Raw genomic sequence first — 15,269 nt, forward strand, 5'->3', positions numbered from 1 at the left:
ATGTGGTCATGGAAACAAGAGAGAAGAGATGTGGTCATGGAAACAGGGGCCAGATGATGCATTGTGAAGAAGCGCCCTCCAGCCACGGAAAGAATCCAAACAGCTCTAGAGGCTGGACAAACAAGGAAGTGGTGTGGTTAGTTATTTTCCTGGTTGCTATGACAAAACAACCACCAGAAGCACTCTGGCAAAGGAAGCATTTCTTTCCGCTTGAGGTTTGAGGGGGGGGCAGTCCACGGTGGCAGGGAAGGCGTGAGCATTAGGCAAGTGGTCACATTGCATCCACAGCCAAGAAGCAGAAATCCATGTACTAGAGCTTAAGCTCGATTGTTGAGGGGTGTCCACTAGGCAAGACTACTCCAACATGAATTTAAAGCAACAGAACACCTTTGTTAGCTGGCCGGCAACTACACCGGTTGTCAAAATCCCAGAGAGTCTCGAGCCTTTCTCGGGATGAGCTTTTAAACACAAAAAAACTATATCCTGGGTTGTTATACTTCAGTAAACAAGAACAGTCGTTAATGAGAAGCAAAGCTACAGAAGCCAAAAAGCAAGGTTAGTACATTTAGAGACGTTCCCAGAACTATGGACATTAATAATCAGATCTTTGTTTTCATTTTGGCTGGTGGTGCTGTCCATGTGCCCAAGTTTTATGGCCCGAATGGTGCTTTCATGGTGGAGTTAGTTGTGCTAAGATCTTGGGTGCTACTAAAGTCTGAGAGCCTGTTACTCTTTGTCTTTTTGCTTTTTTCAGTCCTGGACCTCACCCTCCCCGAAGGTGCTGCCCACATTTAGGATGGGTCCTCGTGCTTCTGTTAAACCTCTCTGGAAACAAGCTCCCAGACACACCAAAAGCCTTGCCTCCTGATCGATTCTCAAAACAGTCAAGGTAACAGTTAACCATCAATGTGGATTCTCAGCCCTCCCCAGCTCGGCCTCCAGAAGGAAGGCGTTTCTTACCTTCACTCTGATTTTAACAGTATGACCCATTTCAGACTTGTAAACCACCACCCACCCATCGCCAGAACTGTGAGGCAGCAAGTTTGGAACAGGCATGGTGGACTCAGAAAGTTGATCTGAGGCAGGGGGATCCTGAATTTGATGGCAATCTGGGATACTAGAGAGACCCACCTCAAAAACAAAGAGATGGTGCATTTGCGTCGGGGTTTGTGCTATCTTGCTAAAGCAGTGGCCTGTCACCCAGACTCTCTTCTGCCAGGTAGCCCCACTGCCCAGGCTCCCTCCCTCCTCTGAACCCTGCTGTGCTCCACCTCTGGAGCTTCCCTCTCTGATCAAGATATGCTTCATTTCACAGCCCACTCAGGTACCCTAAGCCTCCATCTAGTACCTCCGGGGCCAAGTGTGTCCAAAAGTCTACATGAAACCTGGTACTTGCAGCCCGTATCTTAGAAGGGGTGGGGGCAGCTATGAGCATCCTCCCTCCTCTCCAGCTCACAGGAAGGAAGGAAGCCTTGATGATCAGGGTTCATGGAAAACAGGAAGAAGAAGGCCACCAGCCCTCCCTCATCTCAGAGCCCCACACAGCCTCACATGTTGAGATTTCCAGGCCACATTTCTCTTTCACCCTGCCCCCACCCTGTGAGTTAAACAGGGTAGGCAAGGCCTGGCCAGTGGGTGTGGTTGGCAGGGTGCCATTCCCTTCCCCAAGGCTGCCTCCCCCACCTGGTTCGTCTGTACCGGGTGCTGCCAGGCAGCAGAGCCTCTGCTCCTTCCGCATCCCACCGAGCTGAGCTGGGGAGTGAGTGACTCACCCAACACCCCTCCTACCTGCCCTGTCCCTCACCCTGCCAGGCCTCAATCCCTGCACGGATTCCTGGCCATCTGAGTGCTGTAGCAAGGCCCAGCCCCATCAGCCCAGGACATGGCCTCTCATAACCTCTCTGCCTGCCTCAGGGAGTAACAACAGGTTCTGACTGCCTCCGTCCAATCTCCAGGAATGAGCCCACACGTAGAAACCTAGCTACCCTGACCCGCATCCGCTGTCTCTTTACAGCCTTACAACTGACTTCCAAGCGAAATGGTTCCCACCCATTTCACAGATGAGGAAACAGAGGCTCACATGTTTGTAGCACTGACTGTTTAGAGCCCCTGCCTTCCACTACCTTCACAGACTCCCTAAGCAAACGCAGTAGACACGTAAGCGGAAAGACAGCCCTTAGAGTCCGAAGCCCTAAGGTGTAGGCTGTCATTTACCGGCAGCCTGGCCTTGGGATGTGTGTGGTAGGGGTGTGCAGTTTGGAGGCCAATCTCTGCTCCAGACAGAGAGGCAGCTGCTAGGCTCTCCACAGGCCGACTGCATGACCCACCCTGTAAGCCCTGGGCCAAACTATGCTTTACTCTGGGCCTCCAAAACCAGAATCAGACTGGGCTTTCATCCCTGTGCAGACTGGGGAGTGTTTGCAGAGAGACTGACAATGACAGCCTTGCAGCCAGGTGATAGAACACTAGCCCTTATGCCTCTTGTCTTCCCAGATGCGGTCAGGACTGGGCCAACTCAGCTCCACAGCACCCCCTGGAGGTCAATGGAGACATGACACTCAGCAGCCGAGCCGACTTCTTCCTCCTTCAGCTTCCTTTTCTGTCCAGCTGAGCCAGCCTTATGCTGACCAGAGGAATCATGAGAGAAAACCTGTCTGGGAGCAGCAGAACCCACACTCCAGACTGCTTCCTGGCCTTCCTAGGGCAGCAAAGAGGATTGAACCCATAGTATTGCAAGAGGAAGAACTCAGGAAGGCCAGAGGCTCAAAGTTCCACCTGTGCAAGCCTGGGCTTATGCATCTTCTTCTGTGGTCAACAGGAGTCTGGGGGAGGTGCTGTCTTCCAAGAAAGAGCACTTCCCTCCCAGCTGTAAAACTAGTTTATCTGACAATTTCCTGGTGTATAATGTGTCCACAAGGGGGCGCTGCAGCCATAGCTGTGAAGCAGCCAGTGCTGGATCCTGTCCACACCAGCCTTTAGCCTGTCCCAGGTTGCCTCCAGGACAGCTGATCCTCCTGCCTAGGAGTAGCCAGCCTGCTAGAGACACAGTATATTCAACAGTATATTCAAAACTACAGTCCTCTCATGTCTCATTTCTGCTGGGAGTAGAATTCAGGGCCACCCTTGGACAGCAAAACTCTAGCCCAGACTAGGAACGCATACCCAATGAGATCCAGAAGCCTGTGTAAGCCCCTCCCCCTTAGGTTTTAACCAGGTGCCTAAAGCTCGAATCCAGGCGCTACCTATCCCTGCTAGCTTTGTTTGTCAATCTTCCCCCACCACAGCCTGTGGTCACTGGACGTGGTTGCTGTGTCACCTGCAAGTGGCATGGGGTGCCCATGGGAACAGGGACTGTCACCTGGAAGGGCACGGTATGGATTACAGTGTAGCCTTCTGGGAGCAGTGGCTCTAAAGCAGACCTCTGTCTACTTGATTGCACCTGATGCATCTAATGGGCTTTGAAACTTTTCCTCTGGAAATTCCACGGTAGCAGCAATGCCTTTGTTGCGCTTGTTGCAAAGGGGAATGCGCCAGCTCAGGGGGCGACATGCATGACTGTGAGGACATCAGAGAAAACCAAGAGTGATGGTCTGGTCTGGGCACTTGGGACAATAACACGGTTCTTGTCTGATCATTTGCTGGGGGGGACAGAGATACTGAGAATTTGGGGCAGGGGAAGCAGAGGGGAGGTCTCTCCCCACCATTCCTCATGATGAATTTCTAGGACAAGTCGAGACATAAGTGTCTTCCCTTGCACACTGCTATGGGTAAGAGCTTCTCAGGTACTGTGGGTGACCTTGTGATCTTCATTGGGGACTCTGAGCAGCCTAGAAATACCCGGCCCAGCTGAGCAAAGTGAGCCAAGACACCCTGGCTGCCCCAACAACAACCTTCGGAGGTCATTGATCCCCAGATGGGTACAGTAGAGCACCCTGTGCTCAGGTAAGTCTGGGGACCTCTGGGTACTGTTTCCTTCTCAGAAACTCAAAAGGCACTGCAAGGAGCTGAAGCCTTTTGAGAGTCCTACAAAGCATTGTTCGTTTATTTCCACATTTCCTGCTAGACATGCACTCAAGGCTGTGTGTGTGTGTGTGTGTGTGTGTGTGTGTGTGTGTGTGTGTTTGTGCTGCATTCACTGCAAGTGTGCTCGCTTGTGTGCGCGCATGTGGAGACCAAAAGTCAGCATGAAGTGTCTTCCTCTACTGCTCCCCACCTTCTTTCTCATCATGAACCCCATCACACTCATTTTCTGGTCCTTCCATGTCCGCACCCCAACCCTGTGACCTCCCCCCAAAAACACCAAAAAATTAAAATTAAAATACAAACCAAGTCCAGTTTGTGCTTTCTATGTACTCACTGGAGCATGGTCAAACTCTCAGTGGCCTGCCGCTTAAATAGAACTGAGTCCTTCCCCGCCAGCAACCCCGCCGGAAGCCATCAACTGAGGAGAGCTAACTTCAGCACCCTTATCTCACTTTTCAACAGTTCTCTTGGGTGGCTTCTTGTTTTGGCTGTTACTGGGTGGAGGGAGGGGCGTTGGGGGTTAGGGGTTGTCACAGAAGCCTTCCATGTCCCTCTTTCTGAACTGTGCATCTGCAATCATCAGTATCACTGCAAAAGTAGTTTCCTTGCTCCTTACAGTCAGCAGGAACACAGAACATGGGCTTTCATGTGTTTTCTGGTGACAACACAGACCGTGAGTTGGCCCCCACTGCAGTAGTGTCACAGACTCAGACAAGGCTCTTGGAGGCAACAGGGACCATGGACATCAAGTTGGCCTCAAGTAACAACCCAGACCATGGACGTCTGAATGTCCTTCTGTGGACACATAGGCCATGGACATCACCAGCTACAGTAGGACCACCACGGACCCAGACATAGCCCTCAGTGGCAGCACCGGCCCAGACGTCACCATGGCCTCAGGCGGCAGTGGACACTACCTTTTTTTTTTTTTTCTTTTTTGAGTCAAGGGTTCTCACAGACCCTGGAGCTCACTGATTATGGAATGCTGTCACTTTACTCACCAAGCCATCTTCCCAGCCCCTGGTTATTTTATTTTTTAGATGAGAAATGCTTTTATGTTTATAATCTAAGTATCCCTTAAAATATTTACATTTCACAGAAAGAAGGGTAGCAAAACACCAGACTGTATGTAAGTTTAAGCATTTACATTTGTGAGGAGCGAATAAAGGGAGAGGAAAATGATGGCCACAAAGCCCAAGTATATGGGAATTGATGCCTCTATGAGCTGGGCATGGTGGTGCACGCCTCCAGCAGTCAGGAGGCAGAGGCAGGTGGCTCTCTATGAGCTGGGCATGGTGGTGCACGCCTCCAGCAGTCAGGAGGCAGAGGCAGGTGGCTCTCTATGAGCTGGGCATGGTGGTGCACGCCTCCAGCAGTCAGGAGGCAGAGGCAGGTGGCTCTCTATGAGCTGGGCATGGTGGTGCACGCCTCCAGCAGTCAGGAGGCAGAGGCAGGTGGCTCTCTATGAGCTGGGCATGGTGGTGCACGCCTCCAGCAGTCAGGAGGCAGAGGCAGGTGGCTCTCTATGAGCTGGGCATGGTGGTGCACGCCTCCAGCAGTCAGGAGGCAGAGGCAGGTGGCTCTCTATGAGCTGGGCATGGTGGTGCACGCCTCCAGCAGTCAGGAGGCAGAGGCAGGTGGCTCTCTATGAGCTGGGCATGGTGGTGCACGCCTCCAGCAGTCAGGAGGCAGAGGCAGGTGGCTCTCTATGAGCTGGGCATGGTGGTGCACGCCTCCAGCAGTCAGGAGGCAGAGGCAGGTGGCTCTCTGAGCTGGGCATGGTGGTGCACGCCTCCAGCAGTCAGGAGGCAGAGGCAGGTGGCTCTCTATGAGCTGGGCATGGTGGTGCACGCCTCCAGCAGTCAGGAGGCAGAGGCAGGTGGCTCTCTATGAGCTGGGCATGGTGGTGCACGCCTCCAGCAGTCAGGAGGCAGAGGCAGGTGGCTCTCTATGAGCTGGGCATGGTGGTGCACGCCTCCAGCAGTCAGGAGGCAGAGGCAGGTGGCTCTCTATGAGCTGGGCATGGTGGTGCACGCCTCCAGCAGTCAGGAGGCAGAGGCAGGTGGCTCTCTATGAGCTGGGCATGGTGGTGCACGCCTCCAGCAGTCAGGAGGCAGAGGCAGGTGGCTCTCTATGAGCTGGGCATGGTGGTGCACGCCTCCAGCAGTCAGGAGGCAGAGGCAGGTGGCTCTCTATGAGCTGGGCATGGTGGTGCACGCCTCCAGCAGTCAGGAGGCAGAGGCAGGTGGCTCTCTATGAGCTGGGCATGGTGGTGCACGCCTCCAGCAGTCAGGAGGCAGAGGCAGGTGGCTCTCTATGAGTTCCAGGCCAGCCTGGTCTACACAGCAACTTCCAGACCAGCTAGGACCATGTAGTGAGACTTTGTCTCAAAAAGATAAAAAAGGAGGAGAAGAAAGGAGAAACAGAAGTTAAATAAATGCCATAATGAATTCAAATAAAAACAATGATTGCACTCCTCCCTGGAGTTCTAATTATAAAAAAATTCATTTTGTTCAGTTTTTAAGACTTTTTTATTAGTGTATGTTTTGAAAGAGAGAGGGGGCCCATGGAGGCTAGACAAGGGCCTCAGATCCCCCTAAAATTGGAGTTACAACCAAGTGGGTGCTGGGAACTGAACCTGGGTCCTCTGCAAGAGAAGCAAGTGTTCTTAGTCATCTCTCCAGCCCCCAGAGCTATTTCTTATTTATTAACACCCAAAGAAATGTTTTATTAACACCAAAAAATTCACAGGCCCAAAAAATTCAGGAAGAGGCTCAGTCTATTATGAAAGGGTTTCTTCAATTGTCTCCCTCCACCACTCATTGTTTACATGTTAAACATGGCAATTTGCTAAGGGTTTTTAATTCCCTTTGTTTTCTTGGTATTTACCCAAGATTTCTATTAGACCTGCTGGAAGCACCTTTGGGAAATTCCAGTATATATTAAGTCATGCCTGGGGAGGGGGGCTCAGGTGGCAGGAAAGAACTTGGTTTTATTCATATTTGTGTCTGAGAAAAGAGAGAGAAGCCCCAAAGGTGATGGGGGCTTGTGACGGCCGAGATGGAAGAGATCATTCCAGGTTACTGTATGTCTAGATTGGGAGATAGCTCAGTTGGGAAAAATCTTTGCTTTGCATCTACTGAGCTCAACCCTCAGAACCCACATTTAAAGGAGAAGGAAGAGGAAAAGGAGGAGGAGGAGGAGGAGGAGGAGGAGGAGGAGGAGGAGGAGGAGGAGAAGAAGAAGAAGAAGAAGAAGAAGAAGAAGAAGAAGAAGAAGAAGAAGAAGAAGAAGAAGAAGAAGAAGAAGAAGAAGAAGAAGCTAGACCAAGTGTCATGGCATATAACTAGTAAACTTGGTGAATTCCAGACCAGTGAGAGATCCTGTCTCAATTAAAAGAGTTGGTCAACACCATGGATTTTCCGTGGCTCAGAAAGTCAGCGATGACAACCCACCCCAGTGCCCTCATTTCTTCATTTGCCTCCATTCTTTTCCATAAATGGAGTCTCTGGCAAGGAATCTGAAGCCCAGAGATGAGAAATAAGTGGGAGGAGGATTCCCTACTCCCACGTGGCTGCCTACTTCCCAGGAAGAGAATTTCCACCCCATTCCTATTCAGGGGGAGGTGTCTACTTCTGTACCCAATAGGTGTCCTGTGGTTGTTTTAGAACAAGTAAAATAAGGGTGGGCCTGGGAGGCAGACCAAACCAGGTCCTTTGCTGGCTGTGAAGTTGAACATTGTGGAAAATAAAGTCAATGACACCAATAAATGCTCAGTCCTAGACAGAAGAGGTGTCACTGTGATGGTGAGGTAGCTGGTGTAGAGGCAAAGAACACTAATGACAATGATGATGACCAAAGCTGTCATCAACGTACCACACTCCTTGTTGGAGAAAAGAGCCCAACTAAGACACAGTGCTTGGCTGGAGGGGGCTCCCAGAGGTGGGGTAGGGTAAGCACGCACAGGGAGCTGTTGGGGCACTTGACACCACCAGCCCTGGGGTTCCTCAGACAAAATGGTGCTGGAAGTATGCCAGGCAATGCCCCCAGATCTGGTGCTAACCCCCTGCACCAGAACAGAGACCGCTTGTGGTGCTTACCAGAATCACCCTCCACCAGAGTGGTACACAGCAAAGAAGGCTGGTAGATACAAAAACAGTGTCTTAGGGTTTCTATTCCTGTGAAGGCACACAATGACCACGGCAACTCTTGTAAAGGAAAATATTTAGTTGAGGTGGCTCACTTACAGTTCAGAGGTTTAGTACATTATCATCTCAGCAGGCAGCAAGGAGGCATACAGACAGACATGGGGCTAGAGGAGGAGCTGGGAGTTCTTACAACTTGACCATTGGGTAACAGGAAGTAGTCTGTCTCACTGGGCATGGCTTGAGCATATATGAGACCCCAAAGCCTACCTCTACAGTGACACACTTCCTCCAACAAGACCATATCTATTCTAACAAGACGACACCTAATAGCGCCACTCCCTTTGGGAGCTGTTTTCTTTCAAACCACCACAAATAGTGAGCAATTCATAGCCAATGGGGGGCCTTGCCCTCCACCGCAGGCAAAGACAAAGGGGAGTGTAGGGATGGCATAGTCTTGTCTGTGGCCTTTGGAATGTTTAGAAAGAGTTCAGGCTCTCCAGCATGCCTCCTTCCCTCTCACCAGCCCCTCCCTGCTCTCTACCCAATAGCACTAAGAAGCAGGCTCTGGTTCCCACAGGTAAATAGCAGCATTACCCTCTTGACGTGGTGTAGGGGAGAGCCCACACACATACCCAAGATACTGTAAGGGGCATGGACATGGGTACGTGGGACAGGCAAGAGATAAAATGGAAAAGAGAAAATAAATCTCTCTCTTGGATTCTAGCCGCAGCTCAGAGACCAATAGAGCATTTCCCCTGTAAGTGACTTCTCTCTTCAATAAAGTACCCTTGACTCCCTCTTTCCCATTATACTGATTCTGCGACAAGTGGAGTTTGCAGGAAGCCTTTCTGACCACTGTGACTGAGTCAGGAGAGCTCGTCACATCTTACAGCTCATCCTCTACATCCCCAAAGGCACCTGCTATAAGATTCAGAACCCACTAATCACATAGCTGCCTCCAGCATGGGGCTGTGAGTTTATGAGAGTGGAGAACCTACCTATTCAGGCCATAATTCTCTCTCTAACCCCTGATAGACGAAACATCCCATAAGGGTTTTGTTACTGTTGTTGTTGCTGTCATTGCCATTGTTTTGTTTAGTTTTGAGACAGGGTCTCAAGTATCCTAGGCTGGACTCAAACTCACTGTTTAGCAAAAGTCATCCTTGAACTTCTGATTCTTCAGTCTCTAGTTTCTGGGTGCTGGGATACCGGGCACGTATCATCATTCGTGTTTGGGCATGAGATTCGGAGAGAGCATCAGAGCCTGAGGCTATGAGAGTTGGCTGAGCCAGTCACAGCCTTAACAAGTAGGAGAGTCCAAAGGGAGGAGACTCAGAGATCAAAGCCCTGAAGATTTATGGGTGTCAGAATAACAGGAAGAGGGAGTCCTGATGGTTTTCAGCAATCTAGCTGTTACCCTCATTCCTCCGCTGTTCAATCGGTCACCCACCCTCCCTCTAGCACTGGCAGACCCAGGGCCTTTGGGGGGAAACAGAAGACCTAGTAAAATATCCATCTGTGCAAGGTCACCAGTCATATACACATACACAATAGATGAATAATTTTAAGAGAACATATGGACAATATCATGAGGTTTCTGTGAGAATGCAATGAGGGAACATGTGTGTTCTCTTTGCACAGTGGCCTGTACACCATCCACATAGTAGGTACTCAGTGTCAGTCCTTGTCCTTTCCTCTTATACATAGTTGTTCTTAATCCTGGTCACACAGCTTGTCCAAAAGGAACCTTCACCTAAAGTCTGGTAGCCATCAATTAGCCTTCTAGGCAGCACAGGCTCATGGCCAGACTCTCCAAGCCCAACACATTGCATAAGCCTGCAGGTCAGGTACTAATGTCCTGGAGGAGGAGGTGCCCACTGCGATCTATTCTAGGAGTGACTGTGAGACAGACTGGCTGTAGTGCTGTGGCTCAGCGGTGACATGCAGTGGGACACGCTACCGAATCCATGCCTGCAGGTGGTGCCGAAAGTCAGGTTCCCTGGGACTGCTGCCTTCCAGCCCCGTTCTCTGAGAATTCTTCCTGAAGGCTCTGGGACTCACCTAATGGCACTTAGTGACCTTGCTTCAGGATGTGGCTCCTAATCTTGCAAGGGAAAACCCTGATGGGTACAGAATTCAGGGACGGGTGTGATTGATGATGGAAGAGCCTTTGGGACCTGGGCTTGGGTGTCTAACAGACTGTTCCTCACAACCAAAGCTGGCTCCTCATTTTCCAATCCAGTGTCCTCCATCCTAATCTTCCTTCCCTGAAGATCACAGCTACTCTAAGACTCCCAGATAGCCTTGGTCCCCCACTTCTTTCTGGTGCCATGCAGTCCTTTGAGAAATCCTGACAGTGGGTTCTGCTTTCAGATTATGTCCATAATCTAACCACACCCAGCCATCATCACCAGGGTCTCTCTCTGTCTCTGTCTCCGTCTGTCTCCATCTCCGTCTGTCTCTGTCTCTCTCTCTGTCTCTCTGTCTCTCTGTCTCTGTCTCTCTGTCTCTGTCTCTCTGTCTCTCTGTCTCTCTCTCTCCCCCCCCAGTTACTGTTCTCCGGCTCACCTCCGTCCCAGCGTCCTCTCAAATGGCATGTCACTCCTCTGCTCGGAGCCCTGTGTGTTATTCATGCTCACCAACCCCAGCAGCCATAAAGACCTCAACACCCCTTTATTTTGCCCTGGTGAGCATTTGTTTCCTGATCACGTAGAGGCTGACATGGCGGTTCCCGGCTGGGCAGCTCTCCTGAAAGTCCCTGTCCAAGCAGCACCCTCACAGGCAGGCTCCTCTCCTCACGTCTCAGAGCTGTCTGCCTTTGTCTGTGTGTTTTGAGGTTCCCTAGGTAACTCTCTATGGCTATGTGTGATCTCCCCCACTCTGACTTCATCAGCTCCCACTGAGTTTTCTTACACTGCTCTGGCTGCTGGGACAGCACTAGTGAGGGGGGACGTCCTCCTGTATATATGTTCCTCTTATTTGGTTGATAAATAAGATACTGATTGGCCAGTAGCCAGGCAGGAAGCATAGGCAGGGCTATCAGATCAGGAGAAGGTTGGGGAGAGGAAGGCAGAGAGAGGCCACCAAGAGACGCCATGCTGCCAAAGGAGTAACATGCCAGACTACGGGTAAACCACAGCCTTGTAGCAATACATAGATTAATAGAAATAATTAATAGATTAATAATTAAGACCAAGTGATCCAATAAGAAACCTGAGCCATCGGCCAAACATTTTATACTTAATATTAGTCTTTGTGTGTTTGTTTGGGGCAAAGTGGTTGTGAGACTAGGTGGGACAGAAAATCCAGCTACATGTTAGTCTCCCCTGAACACATTAAATACATCCTCACCTTCGGGTTTTCTTACCTGAGATATGTGCCTGTAGTAATCCCTGGCCACATACCTGCCTACCCAACTCTAAGCCTCGCTTAGACGTCACCTTCACCAAGTCGGATCTTGGCCAGTTGATTTTCCATTGCCCTCCTCCTCCAGCCTTGTACCACAGTACACTGCCCACAACTGTGTGCATTCATCACTTCAAATGCACACATTCATACACTTGTGTGTGTATGTGTATGTGTATGTGTATAGATACAGATGATGCCACAAACTGAAAGCACTGTCTGGAACATTTCCCATTATCTTAGGGAAATTAATTGACTCACAGTACCCCAACCTCCAAATTATTCCCAAGATCCACCCTGAGCTGTCGGAAAATTATATCTAAGCCAGAATCTACATGCCTGGAGGAGGAGGCCAATTTCAAAGTTCAAGTCTGGGGAGGAAGGCTTGCACAACAGGGGAACTTCAAGATGCCCCTACATAGATACTATGAGCAGAATGTGAAGGCTGGCTTTGGGGTGGGTTTTTGAGCAAGCTGAATTAATTGGTACAGAAACATAGAGATCAGATGATCAGCTTCCAGTGTGGGAGTATAAGAGGAAATCTAAATGGTTGCTCAGATGAATGTCAGGAATCTGAGAACCCTTGTGATCCTGAAGAGGGAAGGCTCTGAGTACTTAGATAAACTGGGACATTGAGTGTACTTTTCCTGCAGATCCCTATTCTCTCATTTCCTAACAGTGACAGCCTAGAAGACACCATCCAGACCAATGGTTCTCAACCTTCCTAATGCTGAGACCCTTTAACATAGCTCCTCATGGTGGTGACCCCAACCATAAAATTGTTGCCATTGCTACTTCATAACTGTAATTTTGCTACTATCATGAAATGTATTGTAAATATCTGATATGCAGGACATCTGAAGTTTGACCCCTGTGAAAGGGTCATTTAACCCCCCCCAAGGGGTCGAGACCCATAGGTTGAGAAATGCTGTTCTAAACTCTGGCTGTGAAAAATACATAGGCAGCTGTGTGTGATAGTATACTCCTGTAATCCCACCATTTGGAGATGAAGGCAGAAGAGTCAGAGTTCAAAGTCACCCTCAGCTCAGAGGCCAGCCTGGGCTACATGAGACCCTGTGGAAAAAAAGGAAGGAAAAGAAATACACAGAAAAGGGCATAGGGCATCTCTAGAAAGCTGAGGTGAAGCACTAGGGAGGGACCCCAAATTCCCTGTTCAAGCTTGCTAGGTGTCACCATACAAAAGATACCACTCTCCTTCCTCCTGCATGGATCCCAAGGTCTTGTCTATTTCTGAGCCTGTGTACCCACGAGTGCCCTGCCCCTTCACTAGCCCCTCCCCCAGGGATCTGACCCAGCCTATGGCAAGTTGCACACGCTCTCCTCCTATGAGACAAAGGCATGCTTCTGTCTGCATATGTCTTCATGTATTTCCTACACGGGAAATAGGTAGGAAAGAAATAGGCCATCTTCGTTTCTTTTCCTCTTTTTCTGATAACATTCTCCGACAAAAGCAACATACGAGAGAAGGACCATTTTGGCACACAGTTCAAGGTACAATCTATCCTGGCAGGGAAGTCAAGGCAGCTTGAAACAGCTGGTCCCATCCATCTACAAACAACAAGCAGAGAGGAACAAACAAGTTGATGCTTAGTTCCTGTCTTAGTCACTGATCTAATCACTGTGAAGAGACACCAGGACCTCAGCAACTCTCACAAAAGAAAGAATTCCAGTGGGGCTTGCTTAGTTCACTGTCATCAGTGGGGGGAGGCACAGTTTCATGGCAGCAGGTACTGGAGCAGTAGCTGAGATCTATATCCATAGGCAGAGAGAGAGATAGAGAGAGACAGAGAGACAGAGAGAGAGAGAGAGAGAGAGAGAGAGAGAGAGAGAGAGAGAGAGAGAGAGAGAGAGACTGGACCTGGCATGGGCTTTAGCAACATCAAAGCCCACCCCCAGTGACACACTTCCTCCAACAAGGCCACACCTGTTCCAAAAAGGCCACATCTAATCCTTCTCAAGTAGTGCCACTCCCTGAGACCAAGCAATCAAATATCTGAGCCTATGGGGGCCATGCTTATTCAAACCTCCACAGTTCTTTTTCATGCAGCCCAGGATTCCCTGACCATGGAATAACACTGCCCCCCACGGTGGGTGTGGCATGCCACCTGTACTACTTACTTTGTGCTGCTGTGATAAAACACCATGATCAAAAGCATCCTATGGAAAAAAGAGTTTATCTGGGCTTAAAGTACCAGAGGGAGAATCCATAGGGCAAGGGAAGGTTGGATCAGGAAGCTGAGAGATCAAATCTTTGGTGGCAGAGTGGAAGCAGAGAGAACAAACTAGAAGCCAGGCCAGGCTATGAACTCTCGTACTTCATCAAGGATTCACCTCCTGATGGTTCCATAACCTCCCTAGATAGCACCATCAACTGGGAACCACGTGTTCTCACACCTGAGCCTAGCACTAACCATCACCAGGTCCATATTTCTATTTCTTCTTACCAAATCCTGCAAACTCGGGGGCTTAAGCAAAGTCTTTAACTATAACTCAACAGAACTACTGCAGGCTAGCAAAAGGCTAAAATCAAGATGAGTTCTCACCTAGAGACTGATGAAAAATCTGCTTCCAAATGCTTTCTTGTTTTTGGAAGATGTCAGTTTGTTGCAGCTGCCGAGCTGAAAGTCTTTCTGATAAGAGTCTTCAGCAGGAGATCCTCTGTATCTTTCACCATACAGCCCCTTCAACAATCACTGAAACCTCATGACTCAGGGCCAACAAGATGGCTCAATGGGTAAAGATGTTTGCCTCCTGACCACCTGAGTTTGATTCCTGGGACCCACGTGGTGGACAGAAGAGCTGGCCAGACAGACTGAGTCTCCGCTAGAGAAACCTCAGTCCCTGAGCCGATCAGCACATTTATTATGAATACTTGAACAGGGAGGCAGGGTTATTGCATCAGCACTACGACTGTAGACTGAGGTGGGGGTAATTATATACAGATAAAAGAGGAGGCAGGACTTCTGGTATACCACTGGAGCAAGGAGAGGTTTCATCTGAGCAGGAGCACTGTCTGTAGGGGGGCAGTCTTCAGGGTGTAAATTTCTGGAAGGAGAACATTGCCGCAAACATCTTCTGGAAACAGTATCAGCATCTTCACATGGATCAGAAGAGAAGGCTTTGCCATTTCTCTTGGAGCCTCACCTCCAGGAAGGTGGGAGTGGAGTGGCGTTGCCGTTCTGAGACAGGATCATTGATGTATTCATGCCCATGTCAACAACACGGATTCAGTGAGGACTTCACCTGGCCTTCCTCTATTTCCATTGCCATAGGACTGCAGGTTGTACATTTTAGCCCACTCTATAGGTGGCAGGCTACCAGTCTCAAAGCAGGTGACTGGTGTTCCTATGGATGACATCCAGGCTTGTCCTCTAACCTTCACATGATCACTCACACTCACATCTATATACATACACATGAACACACGGGCATTTTTTGAAAGGATGGACACACATTTAAGCTTTGATATGGTGCGCTAGTTCCCATCACTGTGACAAAAGACCTGAGACAACTTCAAAGGAGAAAGCACTTACTTTGGCTCAGTGATTCTAGTGTCTAGCAGCGTGGCGCTAGGTGGTTGGGCCTCTAGACAGTAAACTAGGATAAGAGCACAGTGAAACAAACCACTCACCTCAAGGTGGTCAGAAAGCACAAGGAAGAGAGATCAATATC

At 49.7% G+C, this 15,269-nt stretch overlaps 1 long non-coding RNA gene across 1 annotated transcript; it reads left to right on the plus strand.

Annotated features, from left to right (window-relative positions):
* Nucleotides 1-224: 224 nt before the first annotated feature.
* LOC121141506 lies at nt 225-4,329 on the plus strand. Its single transcript, XR_005878440.1, has 3 exons — nt 225-555; nt 755-889; nt 2,494-4,329. It is a non-coding gene; the product is annotated as an uncharacterized LOC121141506 (long non-coding RNA).
* The last annotated feature ends 10,940 nt before the right edge of the window (nt 4,330-15,269 follow it).

This window comes from Mesocricetus auratus, unplaced genomic scaffold (assembly GCF_017639785.1).
Source record: "Mesocricetus auratus isolate SY011 unplaced genomic scaffold, BCM_Maur_2.0 Super-Scaffold_100007, whole genome shotgun sequence".
Lineage (NCBI taxonomy): Eukaryota > Metazoa > Chordata > Mammalia > Rodentia > Cricetidae > Mesocricetus > Mesocricetus auratus.